This window comes from Mixophyes fleayi, unplaced genomic scaffold (assembly GCF_038048845.1).
Source record: "Mixophyes fleayi isolate aMixFle1 unplaced genomic scaffold, aMixFle1.hap1 Scaffold_3586, whole genome shotgun sequence".
Lineage (NCBI taxonomy): Eukaryota > Metazoa > Chordata > Amphibia > Anura > Limnodynastidae > Mixophyes > Mixophyes fleayi.
The window spans coordinates 1-5,000 of NW_027447580.1; the positions used below are offsets into that span (position 1 = coordinate 1).

The 5,000-nt window shown below is 45.3% G+C and overlaps 4 non-coding genes and 12 pseudogenes across 4 annotated transcripts; all 16 read right to left on the reverse strand.

Annotated features, from left to right (window-relative positions):
• Nucleotides 1-20: 20 nt before the first annotated feature.
• On the reverse strand, nucleotides 21-139 carry LOC142132261 (5S ribosomal RNA). Its single transcript, XR_012686509.1, has one exon. It is a non-coding gene; the product is annotated as a 5S ribosomal RNA (ribosomal RNA).
• A 90-nt stretch (nucleotides 140-229) lies between these two features.
• On the reverse strand, nucleotides 230-348 carry LOC142132237 (5S ribosomal RNA; annotated as a pseudogene).
• Nucleotides 349-641: 293 nt separating this feature from the next.
• On the reverse strand, nucleotides 642-759 carry LOC142132264 (5S ribosomal RNA; annotated as a pseudogene).
• An 87-nt stretch (nucleotides 760-846) lies between these two features.
• LOC142132267 (5S ribosomal RNA) lies at nucleotides 847-965 on the reverse strand (annotated as a pseudogene).
• Nucleotides 966-1,469: 504 nt separating this feature from the next.
• On the reverse strand, nucleotides 1,470-1,588 carry LOC142132230 (5S ribosomal RNA; annotated as a pseudogene).
• Nucleotides 1,589-1,866: 278 nt separating this feature from the next.
• Nucleotides 1,867-1,985, reverse strand: LOC142132273 (5S ribosomal RNA). Its single transcript, XR_012686510.1, has one exon. It is a non-coding gene; the product is annotated as a 5S ribosomal RNA (ribosomal RNA).
• Nucleotides 1,986-2,278: 293 nt separating this feature from the next.
• On the reverse strand, nucleotides 2,279-2,397 carry LOC142132276 (5S ribosomal RNA; annotated as a pseudogene).
• Nucleotides 2,398-2,487: 90 nt separating this feature from the next.
• Nucleotides 2,488-2,606, reverse strand: LOC142132290 (5S ribosomal RNA; annotated as a pseudogene).
• Nucleotides 2,607-2,894: 288 nt separating this feature from the next.
• Nucleotides 2,895-3,012, reverse strand: LOC142132265 (5S ribosomal RNA; annotated as a pseudogene).
• A 90-nt stretch (nucleotides 3,013-3,102) lies between these two features.
• On the reverse strand, nucleotides 3,103-3,221 carry LOC142132285 (5S ribosomal RNA). Its single transcript, XR_012686511.1, has one exon. It is a non-coding gene; the product is annotated as a 5S ribosomal RNA (ribosomal RNA).
• Nucleotides 3,222-3,312: 91 nt separating this feature from the next.
• On the reverse strand, nucleotides 3,313-3,430 carry LOC142132277 (5S ribosomal RNA; annotated as a pseudogene).
• Nucleotides 3,431-3,520: 90 nt separating this feature from the next.
• LOC142132270 (5S ribosomal RNA) lies at nucleotides 3,521-3,640 on the reverse strand (annotated as a pseudogene).
• A 90-nt stretch (nucleotides 3,641-3,730) lies between these two features.
• On the reverse strand, nucleotides 3,731-3,849 carry LOC142132268 (5S ribosomal RNA; annotated as a pseudogene).
• Nucleotides 3,850-3,940: 91 nt separating this feature from the next.
• Nucleotides 3,941-4,059, reverse strand: LOC142132213 (5S ribosomal RNA). Its single transcript, XR_012686500.1, has one exon. It is a non-coding gene; the product is annotated as a 5S ribosomal RNA (ribosomal RNA).
• Nucleotides 4,060-4,347: 288 nt separating this feature from the next.
• On the reverse strand, nucleotides 4,348-4,467 carry LOC142132269 (5S ribosomal RNA; annotated as a pseudogene).
• A 484-nt stretch (nucleotides 4,468-4,951) lies between these two features.
• The window catches only part of LOC142132217 (5S ribosomal RNA), a 118-nt pseudogene continuing 69 nt past the window's right edge, over nucleotides 4,952-5,000 (reverse strand).

Consider the following 5,000-nt stretch of genomic DNA (forward strand, 5'->3'; position numbering starts at 1 on the left):
AAAAAAACGAAAAAAAAAAAAACCTACAGCACCTGGTATTCCCAGGTGGTCTCCCATCCAAGTACTAACCAGGCCCAGCCCTGCTTCGCTTCCAAGATCAGATGATATTGGGCTTGTTCAGGGTGGTGTGGCTGTAGGTATTGCTTGCTTACTGACCTACATCTCTTATACATCTCAACACCAGCATTGACGGAAGCAGGAACAAGAGAGAAAAAAAAACGAAAAAAAAAACCTACAGCACCTGGAATTCCCAGGTGTTCTCCCATCCAAGTACTTACCAGGCCGAACCCTGCTTAGCTTCCATAATCAGACAAGATAGAGCTTGTTCAGGGTGGTGTGGCTGTAGGTATTGCTTGCCTACTGACCAACATCTCTTATACATCTCAACACCAGCATTGAAGGAAGCAAGAACAAGAGAAAAAAAATAACGGAAAAAAAAAAACCTACAGCACCGGTTATTCCCAGGTGGCCTCCCATCCAAGTAGAAACCGGGCCCGGGCCTGCTTAGCTTCCAAAATCAGGCTTGTTCAGGGCGGTGTGGCTGTAGGTATTGCTCGCCAACTGCCTTACATCTCTTATACATCTCAACACCAACATTGAAGGAAGCAGGAACAAGAGAGAAAAAAAAAATGAAAAAAAAAAACCTACAGCACCTGGTATTCCTAGGTGGTCTCCCATTCAAGTACTAACCAGGCCCAGCACTGCTTAGCTTCCAAGATCAGACGAGATTGGGCATATTCAGGGTGGTTGACTGTAGGAATTGCTTGCCTACTGACCTACATCTCTTATACATCTCAACACCAGCAATGAAGGAAGCAGGAACAAGATGGAAAAAAAAAAACAAAAAACCTACAGCAACTGGTATTCCCAGGTGGTCTCCCATTGAAATACTATCTAGGCCCAGCCCTGCTTAACTTCCAAGGTCAGACGAGATTGGGCTTGTTCAGGGTGGTGTGGCTGTAGGTATTGCTTGCCTCCTGACCTACATCTCTTATACATCTCAACACCAGCATTGAAGCACGCAGGAACAAGAGAGAAAAAAAAACGAAAAAAAAAAATCCTACAGCACCTAGTATTCCCAGGTGGTCCCCCATCCAAGTACTAAACAGGCCTGGCACTGCTTAGCTTCCAAGATCAGGCTTGTTCAGGGTGGTGTGGCTGTAGGTATTGCTTTCCTACTGACCTACATCTCTTATACATCTCAACACCGGCATTGAAGAAAGCAGGAACAAGAGAGAAAAAAAAACGAAAAAAAAAAACCTACAGCACCTGGTATTCCTAGGTGGTCTCCAATTGAAGTACTGACCAGGCCCGGTCCTGTTTAGCTTCCAAGATCAGACGAGATTGATCTTGTTCAGGGTGGTGTATACTGTAGGTATTGTTTGCCTACTAACCTACATTTCTTATACATCTCAACACCAGCATTGAAGGAAGCAGGAACAAGAGAGAAAAAAAAACGATAAAAAAAAAACCTACAGCACCTGGTATTCCCAGGTGGTCTCCCATCCAAGTACTAACCATGCCTGGCTCTGCATAGCTTCCAAGATCAGACGAGGTTGGGCTTGTTCAGGGTGGTGTGGCGGTAGTTATTGCTTGCCTACTTACCTACATCTCTTATACATCTCAACATTGGCATTAAAGAAAGCAGGAAAAAGAGAGAAAAAAAAACAAAAAAAAAACAAACCTACAGCACCTGGTATTCCCAGGTGGTCTCCCATCCAATTACTAACCAGGCTCGGCCCTGCTTCCCAGATCAGACGAGACTGGGCTGTAGGTATTGCTTCCCTACTGACCTACGTCTCTTATACATCTCAACACCAGCATTTAAGGAAGCAGGAACAAGAGAGAAAAAATACAGAAAAAAAAAACCTACAGCACCTGGTATTCCCAGGTGGTCTCCCATCCAAATACTAACCAGGCCTAGCCCTGCTTAGCTTCCAAGATCAGACGAGATTGGGCTTGTTCAGGGTGGTGTGGCTGTAGGTATTACCTGCCTACTGACCTACATCTCTTATACATCTCAACACCAGCATTGAAGGAAGCAGGAACAAGAGAGAAAAAAAACCGAAAAAAAAGCAAACCCTACAGCACCTGGTATTTCCAGGTGGTCTCCCATCCAAGTAGAAACCAGGCCCGGGCCTGCTTAGCTTACAAAACCAGGCTTGTTCAGGGCGGTGTGGCTGTAGGTATTGCTTACCTACTGACCTACATCTCTTATACATCTCAACACCAACATTGAAGGAAGCAGGAACAAGAGAGAAAAAAAAATGAAAAAAGAAACCTACAGCACCTGGTATTCCCAGGTGGTCTCCCATCCAAGTATTAACCAGGCTTGGCCCTGCTAAGCTTCCAAGATCAGATGAGAATGGGCTTGTTCAGGGTGGTGTGGCTGTAGGTATTGCTTGCCTACTGACCTACATCTCTTATACATCTCAACACCAGCATTGAAGGAAGCAGGAACAAGAGAGAAAAAAAAACGAAAAAAAAAACCTACAGCACCTGGAATTCCCAGGTTTTCTCCCAACCAAGTACTTACCGGGCCCAACCCTGCTTAGCTTCAAAGATCAGAAGAGATAGAGCTTGTTCAGGGTGGTGTGGCTATAGGTATTGCTTGCCTACTGACCTACATCTCTTATACATCTCAACACCAGCATTGAAGGAAGCAGGAACAAGAGAGAAAAAATACCAAAAAAAAAAAACCTACTGCACCTGGTATTTGCAGGTGGTTTCCCATCCAAATACAAACCAGCCCCGGGCCTGCTTAGCTTCCAAAATCAGGCTTGTTCAGGGTGGTGTGGCTGTAGGTATTGCTCACCTACTGCCCTACATCTCTTATACATCTCAACACCACATTGAAGGAAGCAGGAACAAGAGAGAAAAAAAACGAAAAAAAAAACCTACAGCACCTGGTATTCCCAGGTGGTCTCCCATTCAAGGACTAACTAGGCCCGGCCCTGCTTAGCTTCCAAGATCAGACGAGATTGGGCATGTTCAGGGTGGTTGACTGTAGGTATTGCTTGCCTACTGACCTACATCTCTTATACATCTAAACACCAGCATTGAAGGAAGCAGGAACAAGAGAGAAAAAAAACGAAAAAAAAAAACCTACAGCACCTGGTATTCCCAGGTGGTCTCCCATCCAAGTACTAACTAGGCCCAGCCCTGCTTAGCTTCCAAGATCAGACAAGATTGGGCTTGTTCAGGGTGGTGTGGCTGTAGGTATTGTTTGCCTACTAACCTACATCCCTTATACATCTCAACACCAGCATTGAAGCAAGCAGGAACAAGAGAGAAAAAAAAACGAAAGAAAAAAACCTACAGCACCTGGTATTCCCAGGTTGTATCCCATCCAAGTACTAATCAAGCCCGGCCCTGCTTCGCTTCCAAGATCAGACGAGATTAGGCTTGTTCAGGGTGGTTGACTGTAGGTATTGCTTGCCTACTGACCAACATCTCTTATACATCTCAACACCAGCAATGAAGGAAGCAGGAACAAGAGGGAAAAAAAACCGAAAAAAAAAACCTACAGCACCTGGTATTCCTGGGTGGTCTCCCATCGAAGTACTGACCCAGGTCCGGCCCTGGTTAGCTTCCAAGATCAGATGAGATTGGGCTTGTTCAGAGCGGTGTGGCTGCAGGTATTGCTTACCTGCTGACCTACATCTCTTATACATCTCAACACCAGCATTGATGGAAGCAGGAACAAGAGAGAAAAAAAACCGAAAAAAATAACCTACAGCACCTGGAATTCCCAGGTGTTCTCTCATCCAAGTACTTACCAGGCCCAACCTTGCTTAGCTTCCAAGATCAGACGAGATAGAGCTTGTTCAGGGTGGTGTAGCTGTAGGTATTGCTTACCTGCTGACCTACATCTCTTATACATCTCAACACCAACATTAAAGGAAGCAGGAACAAGAGAGTTAAAAAAACAGAAAAAAAAAACCTACAGCACCTGGTATTCCCAGGTGGTCTCCCATCCAAGTACTTACCAGGCCCAACCCTGTTTAGCTTCCAAGATCAGACGAGATTGGGCTTGTTCATGGTGGTGTGGCTGTAGGTATTACTTGCCTACTGACCTACATCTCTTATACATCTCAACACAGCATTGAAGGTAGCAGGCACAAGAGAGAAAATAAAACGAAAAAAAAAAACTTACAGCAACTGGTATTCCCAGGTGGTCTCCCATTGAAGTACTGACCATGCCCGGTCCTGCTTAGCTTCCAACATCAAACAAGATTGATCTTGTTCAGGGTGGTGCGGCTGTAGGTATTACATGCCTACTGACCTACATCTCTTATACATCTCAACACCGGCATTGAAGAAAGCAAGAACAAGAGAGAAAAAAAAACCCTACAGCACCTGGTATTCCTAGGTGGTCTCCCATTGAAGTACTGACCAGGCCCAGCCCTGGTTTGGCTTCCAAGATCAGATGAGATTGGGCTTGTTCAGGGTGGTGTGGCTGTAGGTTTTGTTTGCATCCTGACCTACATCTCTTATACATCTCAACACCAGCATTGAAGGAAGCAGGAACAAGAGAGAAAAAAAAACCTACAGCACATTCCCAGGTGGTCCTCCCATCAAAGTACTAACCAGGCCCAGCCCTGCTTAGCTTCCAAGATCAGACGAGATAGGGCTTGTTCAGGGTGGTGTGGCTGTAGGTATTGCTTGCCTACTGACCAACATCTCTTATACATCTTAACACCAGCACTGAAGCACGCTGGAACAAGAGAGAAAAAAACCTGAAAAAAAACAACCTACAGCACCTGGTATTCCCAGGTGGTCCCCCATCCAAGTACTAACCAAGCCTGGCACTGCTTTGCTTCCAAGATCAGGCTTGTTCAGGGTGGTGCGGCTGTAGGTATTGCTTTCCTACTGACCTACATCTCTTATACATCTCAACACCGGCATTGAAGAAAGCAGGAACAAGAGAGAAAAAAAAACGAAAAAAAAAAACCTACAGCACCTGGTATTCCTAGGTGGTCTCCCATTGAAGTACTGAA